Source organism: Triturus cristatus, chromosome 8, assembly GCF_964204655.1.
Source record: "Triturus cristatus chromosome 8, aTriCri1.1, whole genome shotgun sequence".
Lineage (NCBI taxonomy): Eukaryota > Metazoa > Chordata > Amphibia > Caudata > Salamandridae > Triturus > Triturus cristatus.
The window spans coordinates 54,197,896-54,214,939 of NC_140591.1; the positions used below are offsets into that span (position 1 = coordinate 54,197,896).

The following is a 17,044-nucleotide window of genomic DNA, read 5'->3' on the forward strand; positions in this document are numbered from 1 at the left end:
TTACCTACTCAGGCCAAATACCTCTGTGTAATATGGTGCTAGTCCATTCAGAGTAAAAAAAAAAGCTACCTAACCTGGATCCGAAAAATGCTATTTACCTATTGCACCTGTTAACTGATGAATGATACAGGACATCTTAAAACATAGCTCTAGCATGAGGATGAGCATCTATTTTCTTGGGAAGTTTAAAAGAAAGGATGAAGACCCAAACTACCAGCAGGCCGAAATAGCTCAGTTGGGAGAGCGTTAGACTGAAGATCTAAAGGTCCCTGGTTCAATCCCGGGTTTCGGCACAATTTCAACTTCTGCTTTTCATGTCACAAAAGCTGTTTAGAGTTAAATCAACGCTCTTCTTTATCAAAACCTTTTATCAATCTGATCAACAACACAATCAATTCAACATATTATTTACTTTCTGTCTTCCTTTCAAACTTGCTTCCACCTCTCTTGTATTCAACTACGCCTCATTTATTTGCAACTTCTTGCTTTATTTTAAAGTAAAGCTTTGCCTGCATCAGCCTCCAATTCCCATTATACAAAACTGTCAGTAGTCAGATGACATAGCTTGTACACCCTGGCCATATAGGTCTGTGTTTCAGAGTATAAGTCAATTCAGAGTTTAGAAAAAAAAATTCTACCTACATTGTCCCCTAAAAAGGATATTCACTCATCAGACCAAGTTACCTGCTGAATGATACTGGACACTTTAACACATAACTATAAACGAAAATAGAATGACCAGGTTCTGTATGTATCGTCTACAATTATTAATAATACATCAGGAGGCCACAGGGACTTGTTGGCTGAAATATCTCAGTTGGGAGATCGTTAGACTGAAGAGCTTAAGGTACCTGATTCAATCCTGACTTTCAGCACAGTGCGAGGGGATCCTACATTCTTGCAAAATATTTCTTGAAATCAGCTCTAGTTTTTTTTTCTTTATTTCTCAAAATATTTTATCAACTGATCAACAACATGATAACTTCAACAAAAAGTTGTCTTTCTGTCCTCCTTCTAAACTTGCTTCCACCTCTCTTGCCATCAGCTTTGATGACAAATTTATCCCATTTTATACTTTTTTCAAAGTAAACTCTTGTCTGCATCAGCTTTCACTTCTCCTTGAACAAAGTTGTCAGTATTGAGATGACATAGCTTACCTACTCAGGCGACATACGTCTGTGTAATACAGTGCTGGTCCACTTAGAGTTTTAAAAGAAAAACGACCTAACATTTATCCCAAAAACGCTACTCACCCATTTCACCAGTTAGCTGCTGAACAATGCAGGACACATTAAAACACAGCTCTAACCTCAGATTGAAAATCCAGGTTCTGCATCTCTGTTCTGGGATTGTTCAAAAAAAGAGGCTGAATACTATAGCTGCTGGCAGGCCGAAATAGCTCAGTTGGGAGAGCGTTAGACTAAAGATCTAAAGGTCCCTGGTTCGATCCCGGGTTTCGGCACGTTTTGAACTTCTGCTTTGCATGCCACAAAGACTATTTTGAGTCAACTCATATTGACTTTGTTTATAATGATCAAAACATTTTATCAAGATAATCGACAATACAATTAATTCAACATATTATTTACTTTCTGTCTTTCTTTCAAACTTGCTTCCACCTCTCTTGTATTCAACTTTGCCTCCTTTATTTCCCAATTCTTCCTTTAATTGAAAGTAAAGCTTTGCCTGCATCAGCCTCCAGTTCCCCTTATACAAAACTGTTAGTAGTCAGATGACCTAGCTTGCCGACCCTCGCCATATAGGTCTGTGTTTCTGAGTATAAGTCCATTCATAGTTTACAAACATCATCTAACTAACTTGGCTCCTAAAAAGGAAATTCACCCATCAGACCAATTTAGCTACTGAATAATACTGGACAATTTAACACATAACTGCACATGCAGATAGAGTGACCAGGTTCTGCATTTTTCTTTAACAATTATAAAAAATACAACAGAAAGCCAAAATTGCCAGCTGGATGAAATAGCTCAGTTGGGAGAGCAGTAGACTGAAGATCTAAAGGTCCCTGGTTCAATCCCGGGTTTAGGCACATTTTGAACTTCTGCTTTGCATGCCACAAATGCTATTTGGAGTCAACTCATATTGACGTTGTTTATAATGATCAAAACCTTTTATCAAGCTGATCGAAAAGACAACCATTTCAACATATTTTTTACATTCTCTCTTTCTGTCAAACTTGCTTCCACCTCTCTTGTGTTCAACTTTACCTGCTTTATTTGCCAATTCTTCCTTTAATTGAAAGTAAAGCTTTGCCTGCATCAGCCTCGAGTTCCCCTTATACAAAACTGTTAGTAGTCAGATGACCTAGTTTGCCTACCCTCGCCATATAGGTCTGTGTCTCTGAGTATAAGTCCATTCATAGTTTACAAACATCTTCTAACTAACTTGGCTCCTAAAAAGGAAATTCACCCATCAGACCAATTTAGCTGCTGAATAATATTGGACAATTTAACACATAACTGCACATGCAGATAGAATGACCAGGGTCTGCATTTATCTTTAACAATTATCAAAAATACAACAGAAAGCCAAAATGGCCAGCTGGATGAAATAGCTCAGTTGGGAGAGTGTTAGATTGAAAATCTAAAAGTCCCTTGTTCAATGCTGGGTTTCGGAAAAGTCTGAGAGGTTTCTTGCTTCTCACAAAATATTTCTTGGTATCAGCTCAAGTTTTTCTTTCTTTATTTATCAAAATATTTGATCAACTGATCGACAACATGATCAATTCAACATAGAATTGTCTTTCTGTCCTCCTTCTAAATTTGCTTCCACCTCTCTTGCATTCAGCTTCGACTACAAATGTTTCCTATTTCATGCTTTTTTGTAAAGTAAACTCTTGTCTGCATCAGCTTCCACTTCTCCTTGAACACAGATTTCAGTATTCAGATGACATAGCTTACCTACTCAGGCCAAATACCTCTGTGTAATATGGTGCTAGTCCATTCAGAGTAAAAAACAAAAGCTACCTAACCTGGATCCGAAAAATGCTATTTACCTATTGCACCCGTTAACTGATGAATGATACAGGACATCTTAAAACATAGCTCTAGCATGAGGTTGAGCATCTATTTTCTTGGGAAGTTTAAAAGAAAGGATGAAGACCCAAACTACCAGCAGGCCGAAATAGCTCAGTTGGGAGAGCGTTAGACTGAAGATCTAAAGGTCCCTGGTTCAATCCCGGGTTTTGGCACAATTTCAACTTCTGCTTTTCATGTCACAAAAGCTGTTTGGAGTTAAATCAACGCTCTTCTTTATCAAAACCTTTTATCAATCTGATCAACAACACAATCAATTCAACATATTATTTACTTTCTGTCTTCCTTTCAAACTTGCTTCCACCTCTCTTGTATTCAACTATGCCTCATTTATTTGCAACTTCTTGCTTTATTTTAAAGTAAAGCTTTGCCTGCATCAGCCTCCAATTCCCCTTATACAAAACTGTCAGTAGTCAGATGACATAGCTTGTACACCCTGGCCATATAGGTCTGTGTTTCAGAGTATAAGTCAATTCAGAGTTTAGGAAAAAAAAAGTCTACCTACCTTGTCCCCTAAAAAGGATATTCACTCATCAGACCAAGTTACCTGCTGAATGATACTGGACACTTTAACACATAACTATAAACGAAAATAGAATGACCAGGTTCTGTATGTATCGTCTACAATTATTAATAATACATCAGGAGGCCACAGGGACTTGTTGGCTGAAATATCTCAGTTGGGAGATCGTTAGACTGAAGAGCTTAAGGTACCTGATTCAATCCTGACTTTCAGCACAGTGCGAGGGGATCCTACATTCTTGCAAAATATTTCTTGAAATCAGCTCTAGTTTTTTTTTTTATTTCTCAAAATATTTTATCAACTGATCAACAACATGATAACTTCAACAAAAAGTTGTCTTTCTGTCCTCCTTCTAAACTTGCTTCCACCTCTCTTGCCATCAACTTTGATGACAAATTTATCCCATTTTATACTTTTTTCAAAGTAAACTCTTGTCTGCATCAGCTTTCACTTCTCCTTGAACAAAGTTGTCAGTATTGAGATGACATAGCTTACCTACTCAGGCGACATACGTCTGTGTAATACAGTGCTGGTCCACTTAGAGTTTTAAAAGAAAAACGACCTAACATTTATCCCAAAAACGCTACTCACCCTTTCACCAGTTAGCTGCTGAACAATGCAGGACACATTAAAACACAGCTCTAACCTCAGATTGAAAATCCAGGTTCTGCATCTCTGTTCTGGGATTGTTCAAAAAAAGAGGCTGAATACTATAGCTGCTGGCAGGCCGAAATAGCTCAGTTGGGAGAGCGTTAGACTGAAGATCTAAAGGTCCCTGGTTCGATCCCGGGTTTCGGCACATTTTGAACTTCTGCTTTGCATGCCACAAAGACTATTTTGAGTCAACTCATATTGACTTTGTTTATAATGATCAAAACCTTTTATCAAGATAATCGACAATACAATTAATTCAACATATTATTTACTTTCTGTCTTTCTTTCAAACTTGCTTCCACCTCTCTTGTATTCAACTTTGCCTCCTTTATTTCCCAATTCTTCCTTTAATTGAAAGTAAAGCTTTGCCTGCATCAGCCTCCAGTTCCCCTTATACAAAACTGTTAGTAGTAAGATGACCTAGCTTGCCGACCCTCGCCATATAGGTCTGTGTTTCTGAGTATAAGTCCATTCATAGTTTACAAACATCATCTAACTAACTTGGCTCCTAAAAAGGAAATTCACCCATCAGACCAATTTAGCTACTGAATAATACTGGACAATTTAACACATAACTGCACATGCAGATAGAGTGACCAGGTTCTGCATTTTTCTTTAACAATTATAAAAAATACAACAGAAAGCCAAAATTGCCAGCTGGATGAAATAGCTCAGTTGGTAGAGCAGTAGACTGAAGATCTAAAGGTCCCTGGTTCAATCCCGGGTTTAGGCACATTTTGAACTTCTGCTTTGCATGCCACAAATGCTATTTGGAGTCAACTCATATTGACGTTGTTTATAATGATCAAAACCATTTATCAAGCTGATCGATAAGACAACCATTTCAACATATTTTTTACATTCTGTCTTTCTGTCAAACTTGCTTCCACCTCTCTTGTATTCAACTTTACCTGCTTTATTTGCCAATTCTTCCTTTAATTGAAAGTAAAGCTTTGCCTGCATCAGCCTCGAGTTCCCCTTATACAAAACTGTTAGTAGTCAGATGACCTAGTTTGCCTACCCTCGCCATATAGGTCTGTGTGTCTGAGTATAAGTCCATTCATAGTTTACAAACATCTTCTAACTAACTTGGCTCCTAAAAAGGAAATTCACCCATCAGACCAATTTAGCTGCTGAATAATATTGGACAATTTAACACATAACTGCACATGCAGATAGAATGACCAGGGTCTGCATTTATCTTTAACAATTATCAAAAATACAACAGAAAGCCAAAATGGCCAGCTGGATGAAATAGCTCAGTTGGGAGAGTGTTAGATTGAAAATCTAAAAGTCCCTTGTTCAATGCTGGGTTTCGGAAAAGTCTGAGAGGTTTCTTGCTTCTCACAAAATATTTCTTGGTATCAGCTCAAGTTTTTCTTTCTTTATTTATCAAAATATTTGATCAACTGATCGACAACATGATCAATTCAACATAGAATTGTCTTTCTGTCCTCCTTCTAAATTTGCTTCCACCTCTCTTGCATTCAGCTTCGACTACAAATGTTTCCTATTTCATGCTTTTTTGTAAAGTAAACTCTTGTCTGCATCAGCTTCCACTTCTCCTTGAACACAGATTTCAGTATTCAGATGACATAGCTTACCTACTCAGGCCAAATACCTCTGTGTAATATGGTGCTAGTCCATTCAGAGTAAAAAACAAAAGCTACCTAACCTGGATCCGAAAAATGCTATTTACCTATTGCACCCGTTAACTGGTGAATGATACAGGACATCTTAAAACATAGCTCTAGCATGAGGTTGAGCATCTATTTTCTTGTGAAGTTTAAAAAAAAAGGATGAAGCCCCAAACTACCAGCAGGCCGAAATAGATCAGTTGGGAGAGCGTTAGACTGAAGATCTAAAGGTCCCTGGTTCAATCCCGGGTTTCGGCACAATTTCAACTTCTGCTTTTCATGTCACAAAAGCTGTTTGGAGTTAAATCAACGCTCTTCTTTATCAAAACCTTTTATCAATCTGATCAACAACACAATCAATTCAACATATTATTTACTTTCTGTCTTCCTTTCAAACTTGCTTCCACCTCTCTTGTATTCAACTATGCCTCATTTATTTGCAACTTCTTGCTTTATTTTAAAGTAAAGCTTTGCCTGCATCAGCCTCCAATTCCCCTTATACAAAACTGTCAGTAGTCAGATGACATAGCTTGTACACCCTGGCCATATAGGTCTGTGTTTCAGAGTATAAGTCAATTCAGAGTTTAGAAAAAAAAATTCTACCTACCTTGTCCCCTAAAAAGGATATTCACTCATCAGACCAAGTTACCTGCTGAATGATACTGGACACTTTAACACATAACTATAAACGAAAATAGAATGACCAGGTTCTGTATGTATCGTCTACAATTATTAATAATACATCAGGAGGCCACAGGGACTTGTTGGCTGAAATATCTCAGTTGGGAGATCGTTAGACTGAAGAGCTTAAGGTACCTGATTCAATCCTGACTTTCAGCACAGTGCGAGGGGATCCTACATTCTTGCAAAATATTTCTTGAAATCAGCTCTAGTTTTTTTTTCTTTATTTCTCAAAATATTTTATCAACTGATCAACAACATGATAACTTCAACAAAAAGTTGTCTTTCTGTCCTCCTTCTAAACTTGCTTCCACCTCTCTTGCCATCAACTTTGATGACGAATTTATCCCATTTTATACTTTTTTCAAAGTAAACTCTTGTCTGCATCAGCTTTCACTTCTCCTTGAACAAAGTTGTCAGTATTGAGATGACATAGCTTACCTACTCAGGCGACATACGTCTGTGTAATACAGTGCTGGTCCACTCAGAGTTTTAAAAGAAAAACGACCTAACATTTATCCCAAAAACGCTACTCACCCATTTCACCAGTTAGCTGCTGAACAATGCAGGACACATTAAAACACAGCTCTAACCTCAGATTGAAAATCCAGGTTCTGCATCTCTGTTCTGGGATTGTTCAAAAAAAGAGGCTGAATACTATAGCTGCTGGCAGGCCGAAATAGCTCAGTTGGGAGAGTGTTAGACTGAAGATCTAAAGGTCCCGGGTTTCGGCACATTTTGAACTTCTGCTTTGCATGCCACAAAGACTATTTTGAGTCAACTCATATTGACTTTGTTTATAATGATCAAAACCTTTTATCAAGATAATCGACAATACAATTAATTCAACATATTATTTACTTTCTGTCTTTCTTTCAAACTTGCTTCCACCTCTCTTGTATTCAACTTTGCCTCCTTTATTTCCCAATTCTTCCTTTAATTGAAAGTAAAGCTTTGCCTGCATCAGCCTCCAGTTCCCCTTATACAAAACTGTTAGTAGTCAGATGACCTAGCTTGCCGACCCTCGCCATATAGGTCTGTGTTTCTGAGTATAAGTCCATTCATAGTTTACAAACATCATCTAACTAACTTGGCTCCTAAAAAGGAAATTCACCCATCAGACCAATTTAGCTACTGAATAATACTGGACAATTTAACACATAACTGCACATGCAGATAGAGTGACCAGGTTCTGCATTTATCTTTAACAATTATAAAAAATACAACAGAAAGCCAAAATTGCCAGCTGGATGAAATAGCTCAGTTGGGAGAGCAGTAGACTGAAGATCTAAAGGTCCCTGGTTCAATCCCGGGTTTAGGCACATTTTGAACTTATGCTTTGCATGCCACAAATGCTATTTGGAGTCAACTCATATTGACGTTGTTTATAATGATCAAAACCTTTTATCAAGCTGATCGAAAAGACAACCATTTCAACATATTTTTTACATTCTGTCTTTCTGTCAAACTTGCTTCCACCTCTCTTGTATTCAAATTTACCTGCTTTATTTGCCAATTCTTCCTTTAATTGAAAGTAAAGCTTTGCCTGCATCAGCCTCGAGTTCCCCTTATACAAAACTGTTAGTAGTCAGATGACCTAGTTTGCCTACCCTCGCCACATAGGTCTGTGTGTCTGAGTATAAGTCCATTCATAGTTTACAAACATCTTCTAACTAACTTGGCTCCTAAAAAGGAAATTCACCCATCAGACCAATTTAGCTGCTGAATAACATTGGACAATTTAACACATAACTGCACATGCAGATAGAATGACCAGGGTCTGCATTTATCTTTAACAATTATCAAAAATACAACAGAAAGCCAAAATGGCCAGCTGGATGAAATAGCTGAGTTGGGAGAGTGTTAGATTGAAAATCTAAAAGTCCCTTGTTCAATGCTGGGTTTCGGAAAAGTCTGAGAGGTTTCTTGCTTCTCACAAAATATTTCTTGGTATCAGCTCAAGTTTTTCTTTCTTTATTTATCAAAATATTTGATCAACTGATCGACAACATGATCAATTCAACATAGAATTGTCTTTCTGTCCTCCTTCTAAATTTGCTTCCACCTCTCTTGCATTCAGCTTCGACTACAAATGTTTCCTATTTCATGCTTTTTTGTAAAGTAAACTCTTGTCTGCATCAGCTTCCACTTCTCCTTGAACACAGATTTCAGTATTCAGATGACATAGCTTACCTACTCAGGCCAAATACCTCTGTGTAATATGGTGCTAGTCCATTCAGAGTAAAAAACAAAAGCTACCTAACCTGGATCCGAAAAATGCTATTTACCTATTGCACCCGTTAACTGGTGAATGATACAGGACATCTTAAAACATAGCTCTAGCATGAGGTTGAGCATCTATTTTCTTGGGAAGTTTAAAAGAAAGGATGAAGACCCAATCTACCAGCAGGCCGAAATAGCTCAGTTGGGAGAGCGTTAGACTGAAGATCTAAAGGTCCCTGGTTCAATCCCGGGTTTCGGCACAATTTCAACTTCTGCTTTTCATGTCACAAAAGCTGTTTGGAGTTAAATCAACGCTCTTCTTTATCAAAACCTTTTATCAATCTGATCAACAACACAATCAATTCAACATATTATTTACTTTCTGTCTTCCTTTCAAACTTGCTTCCACCTCTCTTGTATTCAACTATGCCTCATTTATTTGCAACTTCTTGCTTTATTTTAAAGTAAAGCTTTGCCTGCATCAGCCTCCAATTCCCCTTATACAAAACTGTCAGTAGTCAGATGACATAGCTTGTACACCCTGGCCATATAGGTCTGTGTTTCAGAGTATAAGTCAATTCAGAGTTTAGAAAAAAAAATTCTACCTACCTTGTCCCCTAAAAAGGATATTCACTCATCAGACCAAGTTACCTGCTGAATGATACTGGACACTTTAACACATAACTATAAACAAAAATAGAATGACCAGGTTCTGTATGTATCGTCTACAATTATTAATAATACATCAGGAGGCCACAGGGACTTGTTGGCTGAAATATCTCAGTTGGGAGATCGTTAGACTGAAGAGCTTAAGGTACCTGATTCAATCCTGACTTTCAGCACAGTGCGAGGGGATCCTACATTCTTGCAAAATATTTCTTGAAATCAGCTCTAGTTTTTTTTTCTTTATTTCTCAAAATATTTTATCAACTGATCAACAACATGATAACTTCAACAAAAAGTTGTCTTTCTGTCCTCCTTCTAAACTTGCTTCCACCTCTCTTGCCATCAACTTTGATGACGAATTTATCCCATTTTATACTTTTTTCAAAGTAAACTCTTGTCTGCATCAGCTTTCACTTCTCCTTGAACAAAGTTGTCAGTATTGAGATGATATAGCTTACCTACTCAGGCGACATACGTCTGTGTAATACAGTGCTGGTCCACTCAGAGTTTTAAAAGAAAAACGACCTAACATTTATCCCAAAAACGCTACTCACCCATTTCACCAGTTAGCTGCTGAACAATGCAGGACACATTAAAACACAGCTCTAACCTCAGATTGAAAATCCAGGTTCTGCATCTCTGTTCTGGGATTGTTCAAAAAAAGAGGCTGAATACTATAGCTGCTGGCAGGCCGAAATATCTCAGTTGGGAGAGTGTTAGACTGAAGATCTAAAGGTCCCTGGTTCAATCCCGGGTTTAGGCACATTTTGAACTTCTGCTTTGCATGCCACAAATGCTATTTGGAGTCAACTCATATTGACGTTGTTTATAATGATCAAAACCTTTTATCAAGCTGATCGATAAGACAACCATTTCAACATATTTTTTACATTCTGTCTTTCTGTCAAACTTGCTTCCACCTCTCTTGTATTCAACTTTACCTGCTTTATTTGCCAATTCTTCCTTTAATTGAAAGTAAAGCTTTGCCTACATCAGCCTCGAGTTCCCCTTATACAAAACTGTTAGTAGTCAGATGACCTAGTTTGCCTACCCTCGCCATATAGGTCTGTGTGTCTGAGTATAAGTCCATTCATAGTTTACAAACATCTTCTAACTAACTTGGCTCCTAAAAAGGAAATTCACCCATCAGACCAATTTAGCTGCTGAATAATATTGGACAATTTAACACATAACTGCACATGCAGATAGAATGACCAGGGTCTGCATTTATCTTTAATAATTATCAAAAATACAACAGAAAGCCAAAATGGCCAGCTGGATGAAATAGCTGAGTTGGGAGAGTGTTAGATTGAAAATCTAAAAGTCCCTTGTTCAATGCTGGGTTTCGGAAAAGTCTGAGAGGTTTCTTGCTTCTCACAAAATATTTCTTGGTATCAGCTCAAGTTTTTCTTTCTTTATTTATCAAAATATTTGATCAACTGATCGACAACAGGATCAATTCAACATAGAATTGTCTTTCTGTCCTCCTTCTAAATTTGCTTCCACCTCTCTTGCATTCAGCTTCGACTACAAATGTTTCCTATTTCATGCTTTTTTGTAAAGTAAACTCTTGTCTGCATCAGCTTCCACTTCTCCTTGAACACAGATTTCAGTATTCAGATGACATAGCTTACCTACTCAGGCCAAATACCTCTGTGTAATATGGTGCTAGTCCATTCAGAGTAAAAAAAAAAGCTACCTAACCTGGATCCGAAAAATGCTATTTACCTATTGCACCTGTTAACTGATGAATGATACAGGACATCTTAAAACATAGCTCTAGCATGAGGATGAGCATCTATTTTCTTGGGAAGTTTAAAAGAAAGGATGAAGACCCAAACTACCAGCAGGCCGAAATAGCTCAGTTGGGAGAGCGTTAGACTGAAGATCTAAAGGTCCCTGGTTCAATCCCGGGTTTCGGCACAATTTCAACTTCTGCTTTTCATGTCACAAAAGCTGTTTGGAGTTAAATCAACGCTCTTCTTTATCAAAACCTTTTATCAATCTGATCAACAACACAATCAATTCAACATATTATTTACTTTCTGTCTTCCTTTCAAACTTGCTTCCACCTCTCTTGTATTCAACTATGCCTCATTTATTTGAAACTTCTTGCTTTATTTTAAAGTAAAGCTTTGTCTGCATCAGCCTCCAATTCCCCTTATACAAAACTGTCAGTAGTCAGATGACATAGCTTGTACACCCTGGCCATATAGGTCTGTGTTTCAGAGTATAAGTCAATTCAGAGTTTAGAAAAAAAATTCTACCTACATTGTCCCCTAAAAAGGATATTCACTCATCAGACCAAGTTACCTGCTGAATGATACTGGACACTTTAACACATAACTATAAACGAAAATAGAATGACCAGGTTCTGTATGTATCGTCTACAATTATTAATAATACATCAGGAGGCCACAGGGACTTGTTGGCTGAAATATCTCAGTTGGGAGATCGTTAGACTGAAGAGCTTAAGGTACCTGATTCAATCCTGACTTTCAGCACAGTGCGAGGGGATCCTACATTCTTGCAAAATATTTCTTGAAATCAGCTCTAGGTTTTTTTTTCTTTATTTCTCAAAATATTTTATCAACTGATCAACAACATGATAACTTCAACAAAAAGTTGTCTTTCTGTCCTCCTTCTAAACTTGCTTCCACCTCTCTTGCCATCAGCTTTGATGACGAATTTATCCCATTTTATACTTTTTTCAAAGCAAACTCTTGTCTGCATCAGCTTTCACTTCTCCTTGAACAAAGTTGTCAGTATTGAGATGACATAGCTTACCTACTCAGGCGACATACGTCTGTGTAATACAGTGCTGGTCCACTTAGAGTTTTAAAAGAAAAACGACCTAACATTTATCCCAAAAACGCTACTCACCCATTTCACCAGTTAGCTGCTGAACAATGCAGGACACATTAAAACACAGCTCTAACCTCAGATTGAAAATCCAGGTTCTGCATCTCTGTTCTGGGATTGTTCAAAAAAAGAGGCTGAATACTATAGCTGCTGGCAGGCCGAAATAGCTCAGTTGGGAGAGCGTTAGACTGAAGATCTAAAGGTCCCTGGTTCGATCCCGGGTTTCGGCACATTTTGAACTTCTGCTTTGCATGCCACAAAGACTATTTTGAGTCAACTCATATTGACTTTGTTTATAATGATCAAAACCTTTTATCAAGATAATCGACAATACAATTAATTCAACATATTATTTACTTTCTGTCTTTCTTTCAAACTTGCTTCCACCTCTCTTGTATTCAACTTTGCCTCCTTTATTTCCCAATTCTTCCTTTAATTGAAAGTAAAGCTTTGCCTGCAACAGCCTCCAGTTCCCCTTATACAAAACTGTTAGTAGTCAGATGACCTAGCTTGCCGACCCTCGCCATATAGGTCTGTGTTTCTGAGTATAAGTCCATTCATAGTTTACAAACATCATCTAACTAACTTGGCTCCTAAAAAGGAAATTCACCCATCAGACCAATTTAGCTACTGAATAATACTGGACAATTTAACACATAACTGCACATGCAGATAGAGTGACCAGGTTCTGCATTTATCTTTAACAATTATAAAAAATACAACAGAAAGCCAAAATTGCCAGCTGGATGAAATAGCTCAGTTGGGAGAGCAGTAGACTGAAGATCTAAAGGTCCCTGGTTCAATCCCGGGTTTAGGCACATTTTGAACTTATGCTTTGCATGCCACAAATGCTATTTGGAGTCAACTCATATTGACGTTGTTTATAATGATCAAAACCTTTTGTCAAGCTGATCGAAAAGACAACCATTTCAACATATTTTTTACATTCTGTCTTTCTGTCAAACTTGCTTCCACCTCTCTTGTATTCAACTTTACCTGCTTTATTTGCCAATTCTTCCTTTAATTGAAAGTAAAGCTTTGCCTGCATCAGCCTCGAGTTCCCCTTATACAAAACTGTTAGTAGTCAGATGACCTAGTTTGCCTACCCTCGCCACATAGGTCTGTGTGTCTGAGTATAAGTCCATTCATAGTTTACAAACATCTTCTAACTAACTTGGCTCCTAAAAAGGAAATTCACCCATCAGACCAATTTAGCTGCTGAATAACATTGGACAATTTAACACATAACTGCACATGCAGATAGAATGACCAGGGTCTGCATTTATCTTTAACAATTATCAAAAATACAACAGAAAGCCAAAATGGCCAGCTGGATGAAATAGCTCAGTTGGGAGAGTGTTAGATTGAAAATCTAAAAGTCCCTTGTTCAATGCTGGGTTTCGGAAAAGTCTGAGAGGTTTCTTGCTTCTCACAAAATATTTCTTGGTATCAGCTCAAGTTTTTCTTTCTTTATTTATCAAAATATTTGATCAACTGATCGACAACATGATCAATTCAACATAGAATTGTCTTTCTGTCCTCCTTCTAAATTTGCTTCCACCTCTCTTGCATTCAGCTTCGACTACAAATGTTTCCTATTTCATGCTTTTTTGTAAAGTAAACTCTTGTCTGCATCAGCTTCCACTTCTCCTTGAACACAGATTTCAGTATTCAGATGACATAGCTTACCTACTCAGGCCAAATACCTCTGTGTAATATAGTGCTAGTCCATTCAGAGTAAAAAAAAAAGCTACCTAACCTGGATCCGAAAAATGCTATTTACCTATTGCACCCGTTAACTGATGAATGATACAGGACATCTTAAAACATAGCTCTAGCATGAGGTTGAGCATCTATTTTCTTGGGAAGTTTAAAAGAAAGGATGAAGACCCAAACTACCAGCAGGCCGAAATAGCTCAGTTGGGAGAGCGTTAGACTGAAGATCTAAAGGTCCCTGGTTCAATCCCGGGTTTCGGCACAATTTCAACTTCTGCCTTTCATGTCACAAAAGCTGTTTGTGTTGTTGATCAGATTGATAAAAGGTTTTGATAAAGAAGAGCGTTGATTTAACTCCAATCAATTCAACATATTATTTACTTTCTGTCTTCCTTTCAAACTTGCTTCCACCTCTCTTGTATTCAACTACTCCTCATTTATTTGCAACTTCTTGCTTTATTTTAAAGTAAAGCTTTGCCTGCATCAGCCTCCAATTCCCATTATACAAAACTGTCAGTAGTCAGATGACATAGCTTGTACACCCTGGCCATATAGGTCTGTGTTTCAGAGTATAAGTCAATTCAGAGTTTAGAAAAAAAAATTCTACCTACCTTGTCCCCTAAAAAGGATATTCACTCATCAGACCAAGTTACCTGCTGAATGATACTGGACACTTTAACACATAACTATCAACGAAAATAGAATGACCAGGTTCTGTATGTATCGTCTACAATTATTAATAATACATCAGGAGGCCACAGGGACTTGTTGGCTGAAATATCTCAGTTGGGAGATCGTTAGACTGAAGAGCTTAAGGTACCTGATTCAATCCTGACTTTCAGCACAGTGCGAGGGGATCCTACATTCTTGCAAAATATTTCTTGAAATCAGCTCTAGTTTTTTTTTCATTATTTCTCAAAATATTTTATCAACTGATCAACAACATGATAACTTCAACAAAAAGTTGTCTTTCTGTCCTCCTTCTAAACTTGCTTCCACCTCTCTTGCCATCAACTTTGATGACGAATTTATCCCATTTTATACTTTTTTCAAAGTAAACTCTTGTCTGCATCAGCTTTCACTTCTCCTTGAACAAAGTTGTCAGTATTGAGATGACATAGCTTACCTACTCAGGCGACATACGTCTGTGTAATACAGTGCTGGTCCACTCAGAGTTTTAAAAGAAAAACGACCTAACATTTATCCCAAAAACGCTACTCACCCATTTCACCAGTTAGCTGCTGAACAATGCAGGACACATTAAAACACAGCTCTAACCTCAGATTGAAAATCCAGGTTCTGCATCTCTGTTCTGGGATTGTTCAAAAAAAGAGGCTGAATACTATAGCTGCTGGCAGGCCGAAATAGCTCAGTTGGGAGAGTGTTAGACTGAAGATCTAAAGGTCCCTGGTTCGATCCCGGGTTTCGGCACATTTTGAACTTCTGCTTTGCATGCCACAAAGACTATTTTGAGTCAACTCATATTGACTTTGTTTATAATGATCAAAACCTTTTATCAAGATAATCGACAATACAATTAATTCAACATATTATTTACTTTCTGTCTTTCTTTCAAACTTGCTTCCACCTCTCTTGTATTCAACTTTGCCTCCTTTATTTCCCAATTCTTCCTTTAATTGAAAGTAAAGCTTTGCCTGCATCAGCCTCCAGTTCCCCTTATACAAAACTGTTAGTAGTCAGATGACCTAGCTTGCCGACCCTCGCCATATAGGTCTGTGTTTCTGAGTATAAGTCCATTCATAGTTTACAAACATCATCTAACTAACTTGGCTCCTAAAAAGGAAATTCACCCATCAGACCAATTTAGCTACTGAATAATACTGGACAATTTAACACATAACTGCACATGCAGATAGAGTGACCAGGTTCTGCATTTATCTTTAACAATTATAAAAAATACAACAGAAAGCCAAAATTGCCAGCTGGATGAAATAGCTCAGTTGGGAGAGCAGTAGACTGAAGATCTAAAGGTCCCTGGTTCAATCCCGGGTTTAGGCACATTTTGAACTTCTGCTTTGCATGCCACAAATGCTATTTGGAGTCAACTCATATTGACGTTGTTTATAATGATCAAAACCTTTTATCAAGCTGATCGAAAAGACAACCATTTCAACATATTTTTTACATTCTGTCTTTCTGTCAAACTTGCTTCCACCTCTCTTGTATTCAAATTTACCTGCTTTATTTGCCAATTCTTCCTTTAATTGAAAGTAAAGCTTTGCCTGCATCAGCCTCGAGTTCCCCTTATACAAAACTGTTAGTAGTCAGATGACCTAGTTTGCCTACCCTCGCCACATAGGTCTGTGTGTCTGAGTATAAGTCCATTCATAGTTTACAAACATCTTCTAACTAACTTGGCTCCTAAAAAGGAAATTCACCCATCAGACCAATTTAGCTGCTGAATAACATTGGACAATTTAACACATAACTGCACATGCAGATAGAATGACCAGGGTCTGCATTTATCTTTAACAATTATCAAAAATACAACAGAAAGTCAAAATGGCCAGCTGGATGAAATAGCTGAGTTGGGAGAGTGTTAGATTGAAAATCTAAAAGTCCCTTGTTCAATGCTGGGTTTCGGAAAAGTCTGAGAGGTTTCTTGCTTCTCACAAAATATTTCTTGGTATCAGCTCAAGTTTTTCTTTCTTTATTTATCAAAATATTTGATCAACTGATCGACAACATGATCAATTCAACATAGAATTGTCTTTCTGTCCTCCTTCTAAATTTGCTTCCACCTCTCTTGCATTCAGCTTCGACTACAAATGTTTCCTATTTCATGCTTTTTTGTAAAGTAAACTCTTGTCTGCATCAGCTTCCACTTCTCCTTGAACACAGATTTCAGTATTCAGATGACATAGCTTACCTACTCAGGCCAAATACCTCTGTGTAATATGGTGCTAGTCCATTCAGAGTAAAAAACAAAAGCTACCTAACCTGGATCCGAAAAATGCTATTTACCTATTGCACCCGTTAACTGGTGAATGATACAGGACATCTTA

At 37.6% G+C, this 17,044-nt stretch overlaps 9 non-coding genes across 9 annotated transcripts; all 9 read left to right on the forward strand.

Annotated features, from left to right (window-relative positions):
- The first annotated feature begins 220 nt into the window (after positions 1-220).
- On the forward strand, positions 221-293 carry TRNAF-GAA (transfer RNA phenylalanine (anticodon GAA)). The gene has a single exon. It is a non-coding gene; the product is annotated as a tRNA-Phe (tRNA).
- A 1,096-nt stretch (positions 294-1,389) lies between these two features.
- TRNAF-AAA (transfer RNA phenylalanine (anticodon AAA)) lies at positions 1,390-1,462 on the forward strand. Its single transcript has one exon. It is a non-coding gene; the product is annotated as a tRNA-Phe (tRNA).
- Positions 1,463-3,138: 1,676 nt separating this feature from the next.
- Positions 3,139-3,211, forward strand: TRNAF-GAA (transfer RNA phenylalanine (anticodon GAA)). Its single transcript has one exon. It is a non-coding gene; the product is annotated as a tRNA-Phe (tRNA).
- A 1,094-nt stretch (positions 3,212-4,305) lies between these two features.
- Positions 4,306-4,378, forward strand: TRNAF-GAA (transfer RNA phenylalanine (anticodon GAA)). The gene has a single exon. It is a non-coding gene; the product is annotated as a tRNA-Phe (tRNA).
- Positions 4,379-8,961: 4,583 nt separating this feature from the next.
- On the forward strand, positions 8,962-9,034 carry TRNAF-GAA (transfer RNA phenylalanine (anticodon GAA)). Its single transcript has one exon. It is a non-coding gene; the product is annotated as a tRNA-Phe (tRNA).
- A 2,256-nt stretch (positions 9,035-11,290) lies between these two features.
- On the forward strand, positions 11,291-11,363 carry TRNAF-GAA (transfer RNA phenylalanine (anticodon GAA)). Its single transcript has one exon. It is a non-coding gene; the product is annotated as a tRNA-Phe (tRNA).
- Positions 11,364-12,459: 1,096 nt separating this feature from the next.
- On the forward strand, positions 12,460-12,532 carry TRNAF-GAA (transfer RNA phenylalanine (anticodon GAA)). The gene has a single exon. It is a non-coding gene; the product is annotated as a tRNA-Phe (tRNA).
- Positions 12,533-14,207: 1,675 nt separating this feature from the next.
- On the forward strand, positions 14,208-14,280 carry TRNAF-GAA (transfer RNA phenylalanine (anticodon GAA)). Its single transcript has one exon. It is a non-coding gene; the product is annotated as a tRNA-Phe (tRNA).
- Positions 14,281-15,376: 1,096 nt separating this feature from the next.
- TRNAF-GAA (transfer RNA phenylalanine (anticodon GAA)) lies at positions 15,377-15,449 on the forward strand. Its single transcript has one exon. It is a non-coding gene; the product is annotated as a tRNA-Phe (tRNA).
- Positions 15,450-17,044: the final 1,595 nt, after the last annotated feature.